A 25,613-nucleotide genomic window follows, 5' to 3' on the forward strand; every position below is an offset into this window, starting at 1 on the left:
CTGAAAATATAATAACATATAAAAAAATATAATTATAGTATATATTGTATTATATAAATTTTGTTAATAAGTGAACAATATTTTTACACTAAATATAATATAAATTAAAAATATTATATATAAAATAATAATTTTAATATATATGTATTAAATATTATATAAATCTATGTATGTATTGATATGTCGATTTAGGTTTAAACATGAATAAATAATTTAGCTGAGGCAACTCGAAGACCGGATATCTAAATTTTTTGCTAACATGTGATGTGATTGGAGTGTTTAGGTCATGAGGTCATGGTTGGAGAGATGCTCTAGTAACCTCTCTATTGTAATCAAATATTAAGGTGCCCAATTTGAGCTACAAACGTCATGGAATATTGTTCTCTCCTTTCTCTCAACTGTAAAAAATTTCAATGCAGGAGCAGGAGTAGAGACAATTGGGAAGCTGGAGCAGAGACAATTAGGAAGCTGGTTTAGGATGGAGGAGTAAGGAAGAGTAAGATTGATGATGGTGAAGGACTTTGTGTGGGCTCACAAAGAAATAAGTAAGAATTTTTTCAATGGTGACAAATAATCAATTACGGAAGCACTAAATCAGATTTATTGGAGGAGTTTGAAGGCTAGAGGAGGTTTGGAATGGAAAGTAAAAGGAAAAATGTCTTTGTTCAAGGATGAACAATTAAGTTCAAGGACGTATGCGCAAGCTCTGAAATCTAAAGTTGTTAGTAATTGTGTAAATGACATGAACAGTAATAAGTAAGGGGAATGACAAGTGGTTCAAAGAAAGAAGAATAAAAATAAGGTGAGTTCTAAGCCAGATTTTACTATTTTTTTGTATGATATTACGGAGAATAGTAAAGCTTGGGAGATCTGAAATTATTTTAAATCTACTGGGAAGATTTTGGACATAATATTGCCCAAATGAGGGATAAATAGGGTAAGAGGTTTGGCTTTGTTAAGACTACTTATGAATTGGAGGTTGTGACAATCATACTAAATGCGAAAGAGAAAGGGGGTTTGTGTTCTAAAATAAAAATGAGTCTCAATGAAAGGACAATGAGAAGGGAACATGAGTAAAGAAATAGTTTACAAATAGAAAAGATTGAATATAAGGAAAGACAATAAGATTGATAAGAATGCAGAGGTAGAGGTAGAGGTAAAACATAAAAATTATGAAACATAGAAGGAGCTGGGTGTAGAGAAGTTGTCTTCTCTAGAGCAGAGGAATCGGCTAGATCTTTGCAGATTAAGCTGTAACAAGAAGGTATAGAGAAGGTAATATAATTGGTTTAACTTCTAGGAAGTTTCTGTTGGCTAACATGAGTGAAAAGAAATGGGAGGATTTTGGGACTAAGATTTTTCAAAAATGGTTTAGTAACATGATAGACTTTGATGAGAAAGATTTATTTTTACCAAGAACAACTTGGATGAAGACTTCGGGGATTCCTACGAATGCTCGGTTAGAGGAAAACTTAAAGGGTTATACGAGATGGATGTGAGATTGGATAATGTGGTCGTATCAAAAGGATGAAGAAAGTGAGTTATTTGATCTGTTAGTTTGTGTATCTACTGTTTGAAAGCAAAAGATTGACTAGAAAATGAATATATTAGTTAAAGGAAAGACCTATTCCGTGAGGTTTGTTGAAATAGGAGACTTAGGAAATTTAAAAGGTAAAATAGAGCCAGTGAATATTTCAAGTAGTGAGTTGAATCCTTCTGTTAAGGATTTAAGGGTTAAGCAAGTTGCAGAGATTAAAGATCTGAGGTACTCAAGACCTTTGAGAAAGATGAGGCAATAGTTGAAATGGGGAGTTTGAATAACTCTAGGTTCATTACTAGAGTAGAGGATGAATCAAGATCAGTGGTAGTAGATATTGAAGACAAAAGTAGAGAAGATGTTAACTCAGGTAAGTCAAATAGGAAAAAGAAGCAGAGAAAGAGGATTGATTTGGAAAACAACATTTTGGGGGAGGTAATAGAACAAAGCAGAATAGTATTTGAAAAATCGAGTTTGGCTGATGGAAAATAGGTGGTGGGAAATGAAACGATGGTATCTATACAAACCAGAAAGGATTCAACTCAAAGTTCTGAATTTTTCTGGTCAAGAAGAGGTAATTGAAAAGTCTACTAGTTTTGACTCTGTGGAATTAATAGCTAATTTACAGGGCTCATTATGTAATGGAATTGTTAAGCTCAAAGTAAAAGGCATTGATAGACCTAGAAAAATTTGTAGAAAAATCAGAAATTATTTGATTTAAAATGTAGATATGGTTTGGGGCGCAGAAATAGAGTTGGGAGATGCAGAAATTTGGGGCCATGTTTAGGAAATAGATACAATCCAGAAAAGGAGGAAATGACTACAGAGGATGCAGCTAGGGAAATTGTTGATTGTGCGGAATAAATGGGATTGACAGTGGTAGGAAGTAAGGAAGATGCCTTGAGGAGGATAGCAGCTCAGTTACAAAAGAGAGATCTTTAAGTGGATTTTGGGCTGAAATGGATTGATTTGTAGTAACTATCAAGTATTTATGTCGGTAAAAAATATCATTGTAGTATCTTGGAACTGTAGAGGGATTGGTAATAGTATGAAGAGGAGGATGATTAAAGATTTGGTTAAGGATAGAAGAGTTAACATACTCTGTCTACAGGAAACAAAATGTGTAAGCTGGAATAAGTTTTGGGAAAAGACAATTTGGGTTAATGATCAGTATGGTTGGTTGATTCAGAACTCAGAATGATTGTCGGGGGGGGGGTTGTTAATGGCTTGGGATAAGTTGTGTTTTCAAAGTATTGGGATGGCCTCATGTAGGTCTTGGCAATGGATTCAGTTTAGGAGCAAGGTTTTAGAAAAAAAATCATGTATTAAATGTTTATGGTCCTTTGAGCTTGCAACGTAAAAGAAAGCTATGGGAGGAACTATTAGCTGCTTTGGCTATTTCTAACAATGACTTGGTCTGTGTAGTGGAGGATTTTAATAGTATCAAAGATGATAGTGAGAATGCAAACTGTAGAAATAGAAGATTGGATGTTCAATGTTTTGTGTCTTTAATTAAGAACAATAATTTGTGTGACATTAGATTAGTAAATGATAATTTTACTTGGTTTGACCCATATGGAAAATAGGTGAATGATAATTGGTATGTAGTGGATTATTGGGAAGCATGTGCGCTCAGTAAGATGGTTTCAGATCATAGGCCTATAATGCAATTTGTCAAGCAGTCAAAAGGAGGTCATATACCTTTTAGAGCTTTTAATTGGTGGTTAAAAGAGGATGGGTTAATAAAGAGATGGAAAATTTTTGGAACAAATTAATGACTCTGGATCAAGTGAAAATTTCCAAGTTTTATTAAAAAACTTCAAATTAGGATTGAAGCAATGGAGTAAAGTGGCTAAAGACAGTTTAGAAATTCAGATTGAAGACTTAAATTCTAAGATGCAGCAATTTGATAGAAATCATGTATGGGGTGATGAAGTTTTAAAGTGTAATTTGGATTTGATTTCTTGTAACAAGAAATGGGATTCCATGTTGAGACAGAAGGCAAGGCCTCATTGGAACTTACAAGGAGACAAAAATACAAAGTTTTTTCATAAGGCAGAAAAGAAGATGCAGAAATAGAATTGATAAAATTCTAGTAGGAGAACAATTGGTGAGTGATTTTATGGAAACTCGAGGTGCTTTCTTCAAATATTTGGCTCATTTAGTTTAATTAATTAGGAGAGAAGCCAAAGCTGACCTAACGCACGGTGAAATATGGATATTGTCTCACTAGAAGAGATATATAAGATATTCTTTTCGAATTAATAGTTAGGCTATTGATTTGATAAAAATAATGGGAGATATATGTTGTGAATATATATGAATAATCACTTGAACATAATTTAATGATAATCTGTAGACCAATTCATTTTATGCACTTTAATATTGTAGATATCAAATGACAAATAACACAAATAACTTCTCTATGTAATAGTCCTTGAGAAGGACAAACTGACATGAAATAATTTCCTCAACTAACATGGGAACTTGAGGATTTTCCTCAAGTTCAAGGATATCACTCAAACCCCTCCCTTATTTCTTCTAGCTGAGAATGAAACATGTGCTGAACAAAATGCTTACCAGAAGCAAATTGATTATGCAACTGATATTTCATATCACATGCTTGTAATTATGAGTGTTGAGCTTTAGAAGCAACAAGAGCATAGTGATGCTTATGATGTGATTAAGCACCTTCAAAGGATGTTTGAAGGATAGGCTCGTCAGAAAGATTTGACAATAATAAGGTACTATACTTTTACAATAATGGGAGAATGATATCCGGTTGGACCACATGTTCTAAAGATGATAGGTATACGTACCTTGATATTTTGGGTTTCAAGAATGGTCTAAAGACTCAGCTTAATTTGATCAAATAATCTTTGAACAAATTCTATTCTCAGTTTGTTAAGAACAAAAGGAATGAGATAGAAAAAATATTCACTAAGTTGTTAGGCATGTTTAGAACTGCTGAAAACAACACGGTAAAGGCATGAACTACGTCCATATTGATGGTGTACACATGGAATGCAAACGGGAAAGGAAAGTGGATAGGCGAGGTTAAGATTTAATTTTATTTAGTGCCGAACCAAAGTCCAATCTAAAGGGGGCTTTTGAAGCCTATTAGTGGTGTTGTTAAAGAAGACAATTGTCACTTCTATGATAATAACCGTATGATTGGAAGTTAAATTGTCAAGCTTATTCGGAAGATCTAAAGAAGAATACCAACAATGGTCAAGCTTCGGGTATCGGGTTAGAATTTGAGCAAACGTTGTTGCTCTAGTTGGAGGAACTCGATGCTTAATTTTGCTCATAATTAAGGCGAAGTGAGAACTTGGTAAATTGTTATTACATGCCTTCTTTTAGCGCAAACATATATTAATTTCTTGTCTAGGAAAGAAAGGTATTTCATTTTGAAAAATAAACAACAGTTGTCTATTCTATTTCAATGATAAGACTTGTAATGTTGCATAATTAGTTAACAATTTATATGTTCTACGATGACTCAAATCAAACATTACCTCTATCATTGTCATTTAGGCCATATTAATGAGAAACGCATTTATGAGTTACATACAGATGGATAATTGGATAAGTTTGATTTTGATCATACAAAAGATGTGAACTTTGTCTCATTGGTAAAATGATTAAAGTTTCTTTTACCTGATCAGGTGAGAGGGCCACCGAACTATTAGGACTTATACATAATGATGTATGTGGTCGAATGCGTATGATAGCAAGGGGTGGCTTATTGACAAGGTTGTCACGTGCCTATCAAATAATAATTTCTAAAAAAATCCTTATAACTATGTAGTAGGGTAAGTCAGAGTCGATCCCACATAGACAAAGGTACCAATCACTAGTAATTCTTGACTCGATTTAACTAAGCAAGTAACACAATAATATTGAGAGATTGATTAACTAAAATTATACTAAAGCAAATACATTGTATTAATCAAATAACTAAAAATATCCAGAGTTAAGTATCCCCACTATCATGAAATAATGCAATTATGATTTCCCATCCCAATCAATCATATACTACACAAGAGGAAAGACGTGCCCTATAAAATACCAATAACCTCTCTCGAGTATTAATGGCTTCTCTAAAATACAATCAAGCCTATTTTCATGGTATCATGCAATTTAGAGACATTAAACACAACATCCTAACTTCCTAACAATCCGTTCTACCTATTTCCATGGAGAAGTTCATGTCCTTATTGGATAAATCACAACCACCTAAGTCCAACTTTCGTTGATAAATAGATATTGGGTTCAAATAATACATATAATCACGTCTGACATGTAATTGTTAATTAAGCACAACTCAATAAGAAAGAGCATGTAATATAACTAAATTGGGGGGATTGGGAAAATCATACATCAATCATAATTAGGGTTCAACTTAACCCTAGATTAAAAATCTACTCACTCATATCTAGATTAACAAAACACATAATATAATAAGAACACATAATTGATATTAATGAGAATAGAGAAGAAAACCTTCAATCTTTTTACAAGAAGAAAAGTAATGATCTCCCCCTCTGTATATATATGTATATATAATAAAAGTCTTTTAATGCTTCTAGGAAAATACAAGTACGTTTCCTAAACTGATTGGGTTTCTAAAGGAAAATTCGTAGCTGACTTTTCTTTAATAATTCCGGGTCACTCCAGTTGTAATTTGATACTTGGACCTCTATAGAATGAAAGGTAATTCTGTTAGCTTCACGTGGGCTATTAAATCGTCCAATTCTGACTTCTAGAACTCAAGATGTGGCCCAAACAGTGAATTGCGCGCATGGAGTCCAACAAATCCGAATTTCTTTCTAATAAATCTCCAAATTAAACTGTTATTCTCCAATCCATCCAAGTTTAGGATTTCCTTGCTTTCTACAATAAAATATTAAAATTTAATCAATAAAAATACAAATTAATGCAAAATATAACAATTATGATGAATAAAATCATATCAAATATATATATATAAATATATACCTTATCAAACATCCCCACACTTCTCACTTTGCACGCCCTCGGGCAAAGAAGAAATAAAAACTAATATTAACTAACTAACTAACTAACTAACTAAATCCACTTTCGTAGATGACACGATTGCATTGAGCACATGCAACAAGCCATTAAACCCCTAGGCAGCCCCAGTAGGACGAGTTGAAAGGAATATGTCCTAAGTCCAATCATGTATTAGGATTTAGGAATAACTTTTATGTAATCTGTTTTGATTTCATTGATATTAATAAAGACTTGTTTTGTTTTTATTACGGGCTTTATATATTTAAGTGTTTAAATAAGATATACCATAGTTTAGAGTAAAGCTTTTTATGGATTATGATGAGATCATAATAGTGAGACCTAAAAAGATGATAACTCTAAACTTAAATAGTTCCTGGTCATAGGATTACTAACTGGTAATTAATAATCCGCAAAGATCGGTACATACTATGCTTGCTTCATTATGAAGGATGTCTGTTCCCATAGACATTTGTGTGGTGACACTATAGCTAGTATGTAGGTGCTTATTATAGAATAAGTTCACTGAACATGACCCGCACAGCTGAACAACTGATGGAATTCACTCACGTGTCAGCAGTTGTTCGCATAGTGATAGTTGTACAAGTATCCTTAGACTTGAGGTCATCATAGTCATCTTGTGTACACTGAACTATGCTTTGGTGTGTTCTTAGTCTCTAGGGACAATTATTAGGGCTCTTCTGGGTATAGGAATTTGTACACGAAGATAGTGTATGATCAATAAAGGATCTACCCCTTGCAGTGAAGGAAGCGAATGTTCAAGGCTGATCCACTTATGCAAGTTCAGAAATCTCTGGCCAGAGTGAATGAAATTAGAAAGGAGTTTCTAATTTGCATAGAATTACGCATAATAAATGGTAAGCAAGTGATTGAATTAGATAGGCTTGACACGAGATCCATGCCTTGTATTTAATCAGGACATTGTAGGGTAGAAGGAGTTTATTGTACGGTAACTATTCACTGAATAGGTTCTTGGTATTCTAAGCAGTGAATTCATATTATCCGGATAGTCGCGATATGTTGAGAAGTATCCCTCACGATGTAGAATAAATGTGATTAATTAATCATATTTAATAAATTAGAGAATTTATATAAATAATGATAAAATAATTTTATTATTATTTATTTCTACTACCGGCTTAATATTGAACCTACAGGGTCACACAATAAAAAGAGAATGATTTAATGGTGGAGGAATTAATTAATAATGGCTAATAATTATTTATTTGTGAAATAAATAATTAATTGGTAAATTTAATAATTGATTAAATGAGATTTAATTGATTATAAATTAATTAAGAAAAGTTCTTGATATTATTAATTAAAGGATTTAATTTTTGGAAATTAAATCAAGAGAGAGAATTATTTCTAAAGTGTTTAGAAAAAGGATTAATAATTAAAAGGTGTTTTAATTATTAATGAGAATAATAAATGGGATAATAATAATAATATTATTTATGGGAAAATTTCAGCTGAAAATTTTGCTTATAAATACACTATTATAGACCCTATTTTATTCGAACCCACATCGAACCCGAAAACCCAAAAAGTTTGGAAAACCCAATTCTCTCCACCTCCTTCCTCCTCCTTAACATCGTTTTCTTGGTGGATACCGGTGGAGTGCTTCACACTTGAGGAGCAACTGCTAAGGATCTCTGATCGTTGTCTCCGAATTTAATTTAAAAGGTTAGATTCGATCCCTCGAATTTTTGTTCACGGTTTATATGCTTTTATTTGGATTTTGTATGTGTAAAAGTGTTTTGCCATGCCCCCGCTGCGTTAAAAACTAACAATGGTATCAGAGCATAGGTTGTATGCATATAGATCTGTGGTAAAAATTTCAGAATTTTATGTGCTTGTATGAATTAATTATGATTTTTACAAGTTATATCATTGATTAATTTTGTCTGATGAGAAATCATTTCTCAGAATAATTTTGAATGTTGATCTGGGTTCTACAAGTGTTGTAGATCGTCTGGGTATTTTTTCATAATTTTAGGATGTATAGATTTTTTATTATGAATTTTTGAAGTTCTTGTAATTAAAATTCGTAAGTAAATAAGTAAAAATATATGTATATATAGTATATATATATGTTTTGTATTTTCTGTACTTTGTCTGTGTCTGCTGCTATTTATCTGCTGCTGCACGGAGGAAAAGCACAGAACAGGTAGGTCTGACATGCACAAAATCCGAGGAAAAGTGACGGCTGCTGCAGAAAAAAAAAAAAAAATTATAGGCGTGTAACGCATTCCGGGAATGCGTTACACACCTGTGGCGCATTCACGGAATGCGTTACACCCTTTAATGGCTTAAAAGGGGTGTAACGCATCACCGGAATGCGTTACAGCCCGTCTGTTGATATTAAAATTGATTTTCTGGGAGTTTCGTAACTCCGTTTTGGGCGTGGAATATACCGTTGGATTCGTTTTTTCGAGACGGATCTAATGGAGTGAACAATTTTAGTTTATATAAAAGTTTTGAACTGTTTATATTTCCATGAAGTGGTTTAAAGCTATTTTTAACTGTTTAAGTTGCTTTTAAATGCTTCATGTGATACATAGAGATGTATAATGCTTAGAATAATGTGCTAGATGATATAACATGCCTACCTTGATGTTTATTCATGTTGATATATGTGATATATGCTTAGTTTATCATGCGATGATAGATTTAGGTGAACTTAAATAAACATAAGGTGTTTGTTAGACAACCTAGTATAGTGAAATTGTTTCATAACCTTAAGAATAATATTATGAATACAATCATGAGATTCTTGTGTTTGTGAAACACGTAATTGAATATGAATTTTCGATATGAGAGAAAGGATGATTCTGTCAACAACAGATTTCTATCTGTAAGAAAGGGTTATTAAGTGACGCCTCTTGACAATGCTCCACCCGATCTGGGAATCGTCTGATTATTGATTATTGATTTGAAATATTTAATTTAAAAGGAAGAATCTCTTTATAATATGATTATGATTGTAACGTAATATAATCCCTCTAAAATTAAATAATATCAAGTAGTAATTGGCCAATGATACAACGGGCTTGTGTCGGTCATAGCCTTCCAACATGATAGAAAGTAGTTCTTATTTTTGAATCATTGTCATTTCATGCCACAGCCGAGGGCTTTGATTTCGAAATAAGAAATACTTGTTTATTACATAGAGATGTGTACATTGAATAAGAATCTAAAGGTCGTTACGTGCCACAGCCGTGGGCCTTTGGGGACTGATTCAATTGTACGAAATGGTGGGTTAGACTTGACTTAGAATATTGAGTTTGTCGTGCCACAGCCGTGGCTCAATTATTCAAGAGGCTAAAGTTTGATTAGGGAATAACATTAGATGTAATTGACAAGAGTTGTCTGCCTATTGAACATTACATGGCATTTCGTGCCACAGCCGGGGTTGTGTAATGGAATGTAGGATCCCTATTCCCACTAGCAATATGAATGCTTAATTTTTCACGTAGGGGGTTGAATAAATTAGGAAAACTAGTGGGAGCCACTTATGAATAAAGACCCGATTCATATAGTGTTATGAAATGAAATCGAATATTTGCTAAGTGTTGTTATGTGTTTATCATTTACAGATTTACTTTGTACGTTATGTCTTCTGCACTATCACTCAGGAGCATACTAGATGCTCACAAATTGACTGGTCCAAATTATGCTGACTGGCTTCGAAACTTGAGAATTGTTCTCAGGATTGAGAAGCTGGAATACATGATTGACTCACCTAAGCCTACTGAACCTGCTAGTGATGCACATAATGATGAACATGTTGTGTATCGTAAGTGGATAGATGATGCAAATGTTGCTCAATGCATCATGCTAGCTTCCATGAACATTGAGCTACAGAAGCAACATGAGCATATGGATGCTCACACTATCCTCTTGCATCTACAAGAGTTGTATGATGTGGCAGGGAGGACAGCTCGATATGAGATATCGAAGGAGCTGTTCGGTAGTAGGATGTTTGAGGGATCATCTGTGAATGACCATGTACTTAAGATGATCAATTTGATTGAACGTCTTGGACAACTTGGTTTTGCCATGGATGGGGAGCTGAGCCAAGACTTGGTCTTGCAATCGCTTCCGAGTTCGTTCTCGCAGTTTGTTGTGAACTTTCACATGAATAAGTTGGATGTCAGCCTGCCTGAACTCCACAACATGTTGAAGACCGCGGAATCGAATTTTCCCCCTAAGAAGAGTTCTGTTCTTCTAATTGGTGAAGGTTCCAATCCTAAGAAAAGGAAGAGGAACCCTTCCAAGAAGAAGAAAGTAGGTGAGAAAACGCCGGTTCCACCAAAAGCTGAAGACCCCAAGAGCAAAGTTATTTGCTTTCACTGTAACAAGGTGGGGCACTGGAAGAGGAACTGCAAGGTTTACCTTGCAGAATTGAAGAAGAAGGGTAGTGAGACTACCGCTTCTGATTCAGGTGTGTACATGATAGAAGTGAATATGTCATTTCTACTTGGGTATTATATACCGCCTGTGGTTCTCATATCTGCAATTTGTTGCAGGGACCAAGGAGAAGTAGGACTCTTGAGGAAGAGGAGGTGATTCTACTGATGGGAAATGGAGCAAGAGTTGCTGCTGAAGATGTGGAATCATTTCATTTACATATGCCTACGGGCAAGACTATTGTTTTAAATAAGTGTTATTTTGTTCCCTCGATTGTGAGGAATATTATTCCCATGTTAGACTTGGCTGGATTTTCATTTATTATTGAGAATAATGAATGTTCTATTCTTAGAGATAATATTCTTTATGGACGTGGTACTTTAAATAATGGTCTGTATATATGTGACATAATTTACTTCAGATTGAACAAACTAATAAAAGAAAAGGGATGATGAAAATCTCACTTCATTGTGGCATTGCAGTCTCCATTTAGTGGACATGGAGAGAGGGTTGCAGATTTGCTAGGAATGGTACACACAGATGTGGACCAATGTCTACACAAGCCATGGGTGGATTTTCATACTTCATTACTTTCATAGATGATAGATCTAGATTCGGATATGTGTTTGATGAAACACAAGTCTGAGGCCTTTGAAAAGTTCAAAGAATATAAGTATGAAGTGGAGAAACAACCAAACATAGTATTATAACTCTTCGATCAGATCGAGGTGGTGAATACTTTAATGGAGTGTTTCTAGATTATCTCAAAGTAAATGGTATAGTCTCCCAATGGACTCCTCCAGATTGGTATCTGAAAGGGGAAATCTAACTTTGTTAGACATAGTTCGGTCCATGATGAGCTATGCAAATCTTCCAGTATTCCTATGGGGTTATGCATTGGAAACTTCAGCATATTTACTGAATAAGGTGCTTTCCAAATCTGTTCCTCAAACTCCGTATGAGATATGGAAATAAAGGAAACCGAGTCTTAAACACGTTAAGATTTGGGGATGTCCAGCTTATGTCAAGTAAGTTGACCCAGTTAAGCTGGAATACCGATCCGTAAGATGTAGTTTTGTGGGATATCCTAAAGAGACTTTAGGGTATTACTTTTACACCGATCATCGGGTGTTTGACTCAAGACATGCTACCTTCTTGGAAAAGGAGTTTATCCTTGAAGGAAACAGTGGGAGCAAAATTGAACTTGATGAAGTTCAAGAAGCACAAACTACTACGGATCAAGTGGAAACACCTGTTCTGACTGAACAACCTTTTATGGAACAGCCCATTCATAGATCAGGGAGAGTGTCTCGCCAACCTGAGAGGTATTATGGCCTTGTCATTGAGAATGACAATGAGTTATCGATCATTGATGATGACGATCCTGTAACCTATAATGAGGCTATGAGTAGTGTTGACTCAGAGAAATGGCATAGTGCCATGAAATCCAGAATGGAATCTATGTATTCGGTATACAAAAGATAAATTATAGCAGATGGCCAGGTGGAGACCTATAAGGCCAGGCTTGTGGCAAAAGGATTCAAACAAAGGAAATGGATTGACTTTGATGAAACTTTTTACCTGTAGCCCTGTTAAAATCAGTTCGGATTTTGCTTGCGAATGCTGCTTACTACGACTATGAAATCTGGCAGATGGCCAGATGGTTTTCTTTCCAAGGGAAATGAAAACCTAGTGTGTAAGCTGCTGCGAACCATATGTGGTTTAAAGCAAGCTTCTCGAAAGATGGAACATTCGTTTTGATGAGACAATCAAAGAGTTTTATTTTATCAAAAACGAAGATGAACCATGCGTCTACAAAAGGGTTAGTGGGAGCGCGGTAACATTTCTTGTATTGTATTGAATTAGAGTTGACACACATAACAACATAGCAGACCCACTCACAAAGCTACTTTATGAAAGTCACTTTGATCGTCATAAAGACAAGATGGGTATTAGATACCAGAGTGATTGACTTTAGTACATGTGGGAGATTGAAAGGAATATGTCCTAAGTCCAATCATGTATTAGGATTTAGGAATAACTTTTATGTAATCTATTTTGATTTCATTGATATTAATAAAGACTTGTTTTGTTTTTATTATGGGCTTTATCTATTTAAGTGTTTAAATAAGATATACCATAGTTTAGAGTAAAGCTTTTTATGGATTATGATGAGATCATAATAGTGAGACCTAAAAAGATGATAACTCTAAACTTAAATAGTTCCTGGTCATAGGATTACTAACTGGTAATTAATAATCCGCAAAGATCGGTACATACTATGCTTGCTTCATTATGAAGGATGTCTGTTCTCATAGACATTTGTGTGATGACACTATAGCTAGTATGTAGGTGCTTATTATAGAATAAGTTCACTGAACATGACTCGCACAGCTGAACAACTGATGGAGTTCACTCACGTGTCAGCAGTTATTCGCATAGTGATAGTTGTACAAGTATCCTTAGACTTGAGGTCATCATAGTCATCTTGTGTACACTGAACTATGCTTTGGTTTAGTTCTTAGTCTCCAGGGACAATTATTAGGGCTCTTCTGGGTATAGGAATTTGTACACGAAGATAGTGTATGATCAATAAAGGATCTACCCCTTCCAGTGAAGGAAGCGAATGTTCAAGGCTGATCCACTTATGCTAGTTCAGAAATCTCTGGCCAGAGTGAATGAAATTAGAAAGGAGTTTCTAATTTGCATAGAATTACGCATAATAAATGGTAAGCAAGTGATTGAATTAGATAGGCTTGACACGAGATCCATGCCTTATATTTAATCGGGACATTGTAGGGTAGAAGGAGTTTATTGTATGGTAACTATTCACTGAATAGGTTCTTGGTATTCTAAGTAGTGAATTCATATTATCCGGATAGTCGCGATATGCTGAGAAGTATCCCTCACGATGTAGAATAAATGTGATTAATTAATCATATTTAATAAATTAGAGAATTTATATAAATAATGATAAAATAGTTTTATTATTATTTATTTCTACTACCAGCTTAATATTGAACCTACAGGGTCACACAATAAAAAGAGAATGATTTAATGGTGGAGGAATTAATTAATAATGACTAATAATTATTTATTTGTGAAATAAATAATTAATTGGAAAATTTAATAATTGATTAAATGAGATTTAATTGATTATAAATTAATTAAGAAAAGTTTCTAATATTATTAATTAAAGGATTTAATTTTTGGAAATTAAATCAAGAGAGAGAATTATTTCTAAAGTGTTTAGAAAAAGGATTAATAATTAAAAGGTGTTTTAATTTTTAATGAGAATAATAAATGGGATAATAATAATATTATTTATGGGAAAATTTCAGCTGAAAATTTTGCCTATAAATACACTATTATAGACCCTATTTTATTCGAACCCACATCGAACCCGAAAACCCAAAAAGTTTAGAAAACCCAATTCTCTCCACCTCCTTCCTCCTCCTTAACATCGTTTTCTTGGTGGATACCGGTGGAGTGCTTCACACTTGAGGAGCAACTGCTAAGGATCTCTGATCGTTGTCTCCGAATTTAATTTAAAAGGTTAGATTCGATCCCTCGCATTTTTATTCACGATTTATATGCTTTTATTTGGATTTTGTATGTGTAAAAGTGTTTTGCCATGCCCCCGCTGCGTTAAAAATCCAACACGAGTTTTGTCTCATGAGGATTTATAGAAGATATACCCAAAAAATCAAATATTTTCAATCACCAAGTCTATCAAGAATGAAATATATCATAGTACTCCACACATTGTAAATCTAATTCACATAACATCCCGAAACTGTCTAAAAGTACAAGTACTCTCACTTTAGGCATTATTAACACGTAATAATCCAAGTATGCAAACAATGTCTTAGCAGACAAAAATATCATGAAATAGAGATCAAAGCCGCATTCAGTAAGTAAGCACGCTATGGATAAAAATATCACATGATTCTCAACTCATACAAGTGTATAGGTATAAATGTTTCTCTCAAGTTCGATCAATTTACATGTGCTACCATATGCTTGGTTGTCCACCACATCTCCACTACTTCGTATATATGCAAACATAAATCAAAAGCTCTTTGTCAAAGGTTGTAACGAGGCTTAGGTAAAGGGTAGGGAATCAAAGAAATAGGCTAACAAGTGGCCAAACTTGATAAACCAATAGAGCATAATGTTCACTTTTAATTTAAGCACCCAACATTAAAAGCAGATCATGTAAAAGTTAAGTATATATAATCATGTACTTCCCCTATTTCACATTGTAATAATCAATGAACATAAATTCTACTTGATATTCTTTTAATTTTTTTTCAAAGTCGATTCATTCTCCAGTAATCAAGGGCAGTGAAAAGTCACCAAGATTGCGGTTAATACTAGCACATGTACATGGATCGCCCTTTTCATATGACATTACATTTGCTACCAATTGATCTCAAAGGAGGACTTGATACTTTAATTTTTTTTCTAAGATCAAGTTGCTCCATTATATTAATTCCCGCCAAATTGTAACACTTTAACAAGAGAAATCCCCACACTAAACATTCACCAACCATGCAATTGAATCAATATGCCCTACCAGTAAATCAAGACAAGAAAGAACAAGTAGGCTAAAAAAATTCTAGATTGGTGATATACGAAAGAAACGGATATAAGCTCAAGGGGTTCACTAAGGATTATTTTTTTCATGAGTACTGTTTAGGTTTAATGAGGTTAATTCTAGTGCCTTTATCATATTCATGCATATACATATCATGTAGTCTCAAAATGGTTTAAAGCAAGTTCTAAAACAACATGTCAAATAATGAACATCACACAATAAAAATGGATTGATATATAGTATACCAATCATAAATTAAGCTCAAATCCTCACAAGGTGAAAGCATGCTCGACTCACTAAAATTGACTAAGAAGCATCTCAAGTTTTAAAATTTTCGCAAGCACACACAAAGAATTATCATGTATCAAATAATTTTTCATAGATATAAAACTCGGAATTAATCATACGAAATAAATCTACACAATGTGTACTTATCCATGCTAATATACTCTTGAGACAAGACAATTATATACAATTTTTTTTAATTTTTTGGGATTTTTAAAAAAATTAAGAATACATTCCCACACTAAAATGGTTCATTGTCCTCAATGAATAAAATATATAATATAATATTTAATTAATACAATCTTAAAAAAATACAAAAATAATATATAAAAAATATATACAAAGAAAAGTTAGAAATACTCCCCTAGTGCAAAAGCACGAAGTATTGGTCCAAGAAGAATAAAGAAATGATGGCCTTCCCATGCTTTAACTTCAGGTCCAACTTGAGGATATAAAATTGAGTCCACATGGTAACATAAAGGGTAGGCAGCCCAAGTAGTTGGATATATCATATAGGATGCTTGGAAGCATGAGGTCAGGGGGTTCAAATCCCCCCTTCAACATTTTTAAAATTTTTAAAGTAGCAGCCAATAGAACAGCTGACGTGGCAATGTTGACCGTGCTGACTTGACGTATAGATGGCAGCTGATTTTGTAATGATATGGAAACTAAAGAGGCAATTACGTGGATGCTGAATAGGTGGACACCGTGGCAACAACTAACCATATGGCGTACAGGTGGCAGTGTGGGCTTATGGAGTTGGGCCTGAACAGAAAGTGGACCAGGCCTCTAAATGAGTTGGGCCTGAACAGAAAGTGGATCGGGACTCTAAATCCGAATTAGACCAGCAGCGTTGAATTGTCAATGCATTCGGTTGATGTATCAACGGCAGAGACTCAACGCACCATAGGTTGGCAGCATGCACCGCGGGATTGGAGAAACGCTCCAAAATTATTGGCTGAACAGAAATAATTTGCACCACAGGTAGTATAAGAGATTGGGGTGCGCGCACGAGATGTCCACATCTTTTATCAAACATAAACCCCCCACCACGGGGAGAAATATTACATTACGGGGTTTACTTTTTTTTCCTTTCAATGTTAGGCCCTTAACCAACTGTAGAGGGGGGGGGGTGAATACAGTTAATACAATCTAATTGACAAAGCTTCAACAGAATCAACAATTTTTATATTAACTGATAAAAACTTATTACAAAAGTACTCTCTAAAAGGATGAACAAATATCCTTGAGAGCTGCTAGATTATGCGAAAGATATAACAATATCGCAATGCTTATAACATGAACCTAATCTGTGCTTTATATAGAGCACATCTACCAATGTATAAGGAATCATATTCTATTAACAATAAGGAAACCTATACAATTGCTTCTGAGATAAAGTCCTTCACCGCCTTGAGTTTCTGTTTTCTTTTCCTCCTCGAAGATCAACTGATGTGACAAATACTGATTTCATTATTCGTTGGCATCATCATTCGTTGAAATCATCATCCGTTGATATCCTATCATCCGTTGATATATCATCATCCGTTGATGTCATTATCATCTGTTGATATATATGTTCTGATGTGAACTTCTGATAGTTTCTGTTTGATATCATCAATTGCTCCTAACAATCTGCCTCAACTTGTTGATTATGGAATTATGGACAAGTTCCAATTGATGATGTCAAAACTATCTAAATACAGGAATCAAGTATGCATATTCAATCTTGCTTTAATGAATATCAGACTTTAACTCTTCATCCTGAACTGCTTCTTTAACTTGAGCAATGTCAGAGGTTAATTTCACTTCCTCACCTCGGAATGCTTCCAAAAATCTTCCTTCTTTGACCAGTTTGGATGATTTCTGCTTCAATTTAATTTTCTTCAGTATCAAGAGCTTGAACTACTGTATAAATTAAATCTATCAGAGTTTAAGATTTAGATTCCCTAGATACTGACTTCAGCTTTCGCTTTAGACTTTGAAATCCTTGACTTTTCTTCTATCTTCTCCCTTCCTTTAAGCTTCATGTCAGCAGTTCCAATAGCTTGTGATCTGAGAGATCTTTCATCTTCTGCCTGACTGATTTCCCTTATAACTATACCTCTGGTTGGTCCATTAGAAAGATCATCTTCATAAAGTACTTGAAAAATAACAGTAATATCAGCATTTGCTGTCTTCATAGAATTTTTAAAGTCTTCCTCCATTTGCCTTAGTTGTTTAAGATCAACTCCAAAATTTTCTTTTACAAATATTCTATTACTCACCTCAGAATCAAATAATTGAATCTTTGGATCCTTGTAGAACATATTTGTCTTTCTTCCTTTAACTTTCACAGTTTGAAGATATTGGCCTACTTCAGCACCAGCTTCTTTCTCCAGAATACCTTGGTCTTCATCAACAATAATTGTGACTTGTAAAGATTGTTGCATTTTAGTAGTCACGGTCAATTCTTCAACTCTTCTTTCATTCCTCTTGCTTTCTCTTCCTTGTCTAAACTGAAATCTAGTGATTGCTTTTGATGAACCACTAACTCCAACTAGCTCGTCACCTCTTTTACTTTTGCTCTCCTTTGGTTCCCCCTTATTACCTCCATCAGGATTTTCATCATCAGTACTTATTAATGACAGCTGTTTGCATTTAGATTTAACAATTTTCTCCCTTTTTTTGGCATCATCACCAAGCAGTAGAGAAATAATCAGCTCCATTGAATTCTGTACTTCTGTAAGTTGATCAGACATTTGAGCTTGAATAGCTTCCAATCTAGCTTGACTGGCATCAATTGCAATTTGTCTGGTAACTATTGGTGAAATTTGTTTCTGAATTTCCTGATGAGTAAGCTGCTTTGAAGCAATCAATAATTCTTTGATCAGATTGATTTGAATAGTAGTTTCTTCATGAGCTGTGTGTAAGGACCTGACAACCAAAGTTGATGCTTTTAGATGATTCAGCACATCAGGATTTGTAATATTCTGTTTTGCTATTTCCAGATGTTCAACTGCATGTGTTCTGGAAATAGGATATGTATTATCTTTCCAATAAGCATTCCAGAGATTATCAGAATAATCTTGCTTCTTCTTAGCATCTAAGTCTTTCATTTTATGTTGTCTTACATGCATAGGCATATCTTCAGGAAAGAAAAGGTCATCCTCAAGATCTAAGATAGCATTAGATACATGAGTTTCTTTACCATCATTAGATTCTTCAATAGCAGCTGGATCTTGCACTAATTGTTGAACTGTATCACCAGCTTCAGTATGTAGAATAGAATGAGAATTTAGTGCAACATATGATCTAGTGGCTTTAGAAGCTTCTAAACCTTCAACATTTATCTCCACATCTTCAAATATTGTAGATAAATGAACTGGAACTTCAAGATTAACTTCCAGGAGCTCAGGTCCTGTAGAATGCTGTGGTGATTCTAAAATGGATGAATCTTTATGAATGGACTGTTGTGCTACTACATCTTCAGTAACAACAGGGATTTCCTCAAGTGATGGAAAAGTAGAATGTATGGACTATTTTTCAACAAAAACAGGGATTATCTCTTGTGGTGGAATAGTAGAATGTATGGACTGCAAGAAAGTATCAGTACTTAGACTTGCAGGAAGATTAATAGCCTTTGATACATCAGAGTTTTCCTGAGATTCAACAGACTGCTGTTCAACATCTGTTCCTCTAGTACTCTGAGCATCTGCAAAAATATAGCAAATAAAACTTAATCTCTCTATTCTTTTACAGTAGTCTCACTACTCCTCACACCACACATCTCATGACTTTTAATAGTCAGAGCTTCCTCACAAGGATTACTAAATCCTATCTCTCATCTACCTCTCCTTTTGCCAGGTCGGATCCTGCCTCTCTTATATTCTGTTTTTCTCTCAATCTTTTCACACATATCACAGAAAAAGGCTCAGAAAGATTGTCCTACAGAATTAAGAGGTGGCTAAAGAAGGGTGATCTGTGATCATACAACTACAGGTAGTCCTTATCGAAGGTCTATATGTAATCAAGTCAACATGATTTATATCATGAAAAGCATACTATAAATGATAAAAGAACTAAATCAGTAATTAAAACAAATGATGATAAAGTAACATTAGTATTTATACCTTGTGAATTCACAATTAGGCTCACAGTAGATACTGTGGTTATGACAGTTGTTGTTCATCAATAATGAGAACCTCCATTTGAATTGGAGAGGATTTGATCAGGTTACTATCATGTACCATGATCTCAAACCTTGTTCTTCTTGCAAAGAACTAACACTTGAATGTGTTTATTGAAAGCTATCACATAGTCTTCTGTAAAAACTGATGAAACCTCTATGTCTCTGTTAGTATCATTAAGATCTACCTCAGCAAGTAGTCTCTAACCAACTAAATGTTGTTTCTGAGTGATGAACATAATTCAAGAATTATGTCACTTGATTTTTGGCAATATTTGAGAAAAGAATTCAAGTGTTTTAGTTGTGAGAAGAAATTTAAGATATAAGATATATGAAATTTGAGATTGAGTGTGGACAACTTTCTTGATCAGAAAAAGAAAGTTTTAATAGATTTTGAATTATAAGCTGTTGGATTTTTAACGCAGCGGGGTCATGGCAAAACACTTTTACACATACAAAATCCAAATAAAAGCATATAAATCGTGAATAAAAATTCGAGGGATCGAATCTAACCTTTAAAATAATTCGGAGACAACGATCAGAGATCCTTAGCAGTTGTTCCTCAAGTGTGAAGCACTCCACCGGTATCCACCAAGAAAACGATGTTAAGGAGGAGGAAGGAGGTGGAGAGAATTGGGTTTTCCAAACTTTTTGGGTTTTCGGGTTAGATGTGGGTTAGAATAAAATAGGGTCTATAATAGTGTATTTATAGGCAAAATTTTCAGCTGAAATTTTCCCATAAATATTATTATTATCCCATTTATTATTCTCATTAATAATTAAAACACCTTTTAATCATTAATCCTTTTTCTAAACACTTTAGAAATAATTCTCTCTCTTGATTTAATTTCCAAAAATTAAATCCTTTAATTAATAATATTAAGAACTTTTCTTAATTAATTTATAATCAATTAAATCTCATTTAATCAATTATTAAATTTGCCAATTAATTATTTATTTCACAAATAAATAATTATTAGCCATTATTAATTAATTCCTCCACCATTAAATCATTCTTTTTTTATGGTGTGACCCTGTAGGTTCAATATTAAGCCGGTAGTAGAAATAAATAATAATAAAACTATTTTATCATTATTTATATAAATTCTCTAATTTATTAAATATGATTAATTAATCACATTTATTCTACATCGTGAGGGATACTTCTCAGCATATCGCGACTATCCGGATAATATGAATTCACTGCTTAGAATATCAAGAACCTATTCAGTGAATAGTTACCGTACAATAAACTCCTTCTACCCTACAATGTCCCGATTAAATACAAGACATGGATCTCGTGTCAAGCCTATCTAATTCAATCACTTGCTTACCATTTACTATGCGTAGTTCTATGCAAATTAGAAACTCCTTTCTAATTTCATTTACTCTGGCTAGAGATTCCTGAACTAGCATAAGTGGATCAGCCTTGAACATTCGCTTCCTTCACTGGAAGGGGTAGATCCTTTATTGATCATACACTATCTTCGTGTACAAATTCCTATACCCAGAAGAGCCCTAATAATTGTCCCTGGAGACTAAGAACTAAACCAAAGCATAGTTCAGTGTACACAAGATGACTATGATGACCTCAAGTCTAAGGATACTTGTACAACTATCACTATGTGAACAACTGCTGACACGTGAGTGAACTCATCAGTTGTTCAGCTATGTGAGTCATGTTCAGTGAACTTATTCCATAATAAGCACCTACATACTACCTATAGTGTCACCACACAAATGTCTATGAGAACAGACATCCTTCATAATGAAGCAAGCATAGTATGTACCGATCTTTGCGGATTATTAATTACCAGTTAGTAATCCTATTACCAGTTAGGTCTCACTATTATGATCTCATCATAATCCATAAAAAGCTTTACTCTAAACTATGGTATATCTTATTTAAACACTTAAATAGATAGAGCCCGTAATAAAAACAAAACAAGTCTTTTATTAATATCAATGAAATCAAAACAGATTACATAAAAGTTATTCCTAAATCCTAATACATGATTGGACTTAGGACATATTCCTTTCAATCTCCCACTTTTACTAAAGCCAATCACTCTGGTATCTAATACCCATCTCATCTTTATGACGATCAAAGTGACTTTCAAAAAGTAGCTTTGTGAGTGGGTCTGCTATGTTGTTATGTGTGTCAACTCTATTTCAATACAATACAAGAAATGTTACCGCGCTCCCACTAACCCTTTTGTAGACGCATGGTTCATCTTCGTTTTTCATAAAATCAAACTCTTTGATTGTCTCATCAAAACGAATGTTCCATCTTTCGAGAAGCCTGCTTTAAACCACATATGGTTCGCATCAGCTTACACACTAGGTTTTCATTTCTCTTGGAAAGAAAACCATCTGGCTAATTGCCAGATCTCATAGTCGTAGTAAGCAGCATTCGCAAGGAAAATCCGAACTGATTTTAACAGGGCTACAGGTAAAAGGTTTCATCAATGTCAATCCATTTCCTTTGTTTGAATTCTTTTGCCACATGCCTGGCCTTAAAGGTCTCCACCTGGCCATCTGCTATAATCTATCTTTTGTATACCGTATACATAGATTCCTTTCCGGATTTTATGGCACTATGCCATTTCTCTGAGTCAACACTACTCATAGCCTCATTATAGGTCATAGGGTCGTCATCATTAATGATCGACAACTCATTGTCATTCTCAATGACAAGGCCATAATACCTCTCAGGTTGGCGAGACACTCTCCCTGATCTATGAATAGGCTGTTCCACAAAAGGTTGTTCAGTCAGAACAGGTGTTTCCACTTGATCCGTAGTAGTTTGTGCTTCTTGAACTTCATCAAGTTCAATTTTGCTCCCACTGTTTCCTTCAAGGATAAACTCCTTTTCCAAGAAGGTAGCATGTCTGGAGACAAACACCCGATGATCGGTGCAAAAGTAATACCCTAAAGTATCTTTAGGATATCCCACAAAACTATATTTTACGGATCGATATTCCAGCTTATCTGGGTCAACTTACTTGACATAAGCTGGACATCCCCAAATCTTAACGTATTTAAGACTCGGTTTCCTTTCTTTCCATATCTCATACGAAGTTTGAGGAACAGATTTTGGAAAGCACCTTATTCAGTTAATATGCTCAGGTTTCCAATGCATAACCTCATAGGAATACTGGAAGATTTGCATAGCTCATCATGGACCGAACTATGTCTAACAAAGTTCGATTTCTCCTTTCAGATACCAATCTGGAGGAGTCCACTGGGAGACTATACCATTTACTTTGAGATAATCCAGAAACTCTCCGTTCAAGTATTCACCACCTCGATCTAATCAAAGAGTTATAATACTATGTTTGGTTGTTTCTCCACTTCATACTTATATTCTTTGAACTTTTCAAAGGCCTCAGACTTGTGTTTCATCAAACACATATCCGAATGTAGATCTATCATCTATGAAAGTAATGAAGTATGAAAATCCACCCATGACTTGCTTAGACATTGGTCCACATACATCTGTGTGTACCATTCCTAGCAAATTTGCAGTCCTCTCTCCATGTCTACTAAATGGAGACTGCAGTGCCACTATAAAGTGAGATTTTCATCATCCCTTTTCTTTTATTAGTTTGTTCAATCTGAAGTAAATTATGTCACATATATACAGACCATTATTTAAAGTACCACGTCCATAAAGAATATTATCTCTAAGAATAGAACATTCATTATTCTCAATAATAAATGAAAATCCAGCCAAGTCTAACATGGGAATAATATTCCTCACAATCGAGGGAACAAAATAACAATTATTTCAAACAATAGTCTTGCCCGTAGGCATATGTAAATGAAATGATTCTACATCTTCAGCAGCAACTCTTGCTCCATTTCCCATCAGTAGAATCACCTCCTCTTCTTCAAGAGTCCTACTTCTCCTTGGTCCCTGCAACAAATTGTAGATTTGAGAATCACAGGAGGTATCTAATACCCAAGTAGAAATTTGATTTAATGATATATTCACTTCTATCATGAACATACCTGAATCAGAAGCGGTAGTCTCACTACCCTTCTTCTTCTTCAATTCTGCAAGGTAAACCTTGCAGTTCCTCCTCCAGTGCCCCACCTTGTTACAGTGAAAGCAAACAACTTTGCTCTTGGGGTCTTCAGCTTTTGGTGGAACCGGCATTTTCTCACCTACTTTCTTCTTCTTGGAAGAGTTCCTCTTCCTTTTCTTAGGATTCGAACCTTCACCGATTAGAAGAACAGAACTCTTCTTAGGGGGAAAATTCGATTCCGCAGTCTTCAACATGTTGTGGAGTTCAGGCAGGCTGACATCCAACTTATTCATGTGAAAGTTCACAACAAACTGCGAGAACGAACTCGGAAGCGATTGCAAGACCAAGTCTTGGCTCAGCTCCCCATCCATGGCAAAACCAAGTTGTCCAAGACGTTCAATCAAATTGATCATCTTAAGTACATGGTCATTCACAGATGATCCCTCAGACATCCTACACCCGAACAGCTCCTTCGATATCTCATATCGAGCTGTCCTCCCCGCCACATCATACAACTCTTGTAGATGCATGAGGATAGTGTGAGCATCCATATGCTCATGTTGCTTCTGTAGCTTAATGTTCATGGAAGCTAGCATGATTTATTGAGCAACATTTACATCATCTATCCACTTACGATACACAACATGTTCATCATTATGTGCATCACTAGCAGGTTCAGTAGGCTTAGGTGAGTCAATCACGTATTCCAGCTTCTCAATCCTGAGAACAATTCTCAAGTTTCGAATCCAGTCAGCATAATTAGGACCAGTCAATTTGTGAGCATCTAGTATGCTCCTGAGTGATAGTGCAGAAGATATAATGTATATTGTAAATCTGTAAATGATAAACACATAACAACACTTAGCAAATATTCGATTTCATTTTAAAACACTATATAAATCGGGTCTTTATTCATAAGTGGCTCCCACTAGTTTTCCTAATTTATTCAACCCCCTACGTGAAAAATTAAGCATTCATAATGCTAGTGGGAATAGGGATCCTACACTCCATTACACGACCCCGGCTGTAGCACGAACCGCCATGTAATGTTCAATAGGCAGACAACTCTTGTCAATTACATCTCATGTTATTCCCTAATCAAACTTTAGCCTCTTGAATAATTGAGTCTCGGCTGTAGCACGACAAACTCAATATTCTAAGTCAAGTCTAACCCAACATTCCGTACAGTTGAATCAGTCCCCAAAGGCCCACGGCTGTAGCACGTACCGACCTTTAGATTCTTATTCAATGTACACATCTCTATGTAATAGACAAGTATTTCTTATTTCAAAATCAAAGCCCTCGGCTGTAGCACGAACCGATAATGATTCAAAAATAAGAACTACTTTTCTATCATGTTGGAAGGCTATGACCGACACAAGCCCGTTGTGTCATTGGCCAATTACTACTTGATATTATTTAATTTTAGAGGGATTATATTACGTTACAATCATAATCATATTATAAAGAGATTCTTCCTTTTAAATTAAATATTTCAAATCAATAATCAATAATCAGATGATT

This window comes from Apium graveolens, chromosome 9 (assembly GCF_009905375.1).
Source record: "Apium graveolens cultivar Ventura chromosome 9, ASM990537v1, whole genome shotgun sequence".
NCBI lineage: Eukaryota > Viridiplantae > Streptophyta > Magnoliopsida > Apiales > Apiaceae > Apium > Apium graveolens.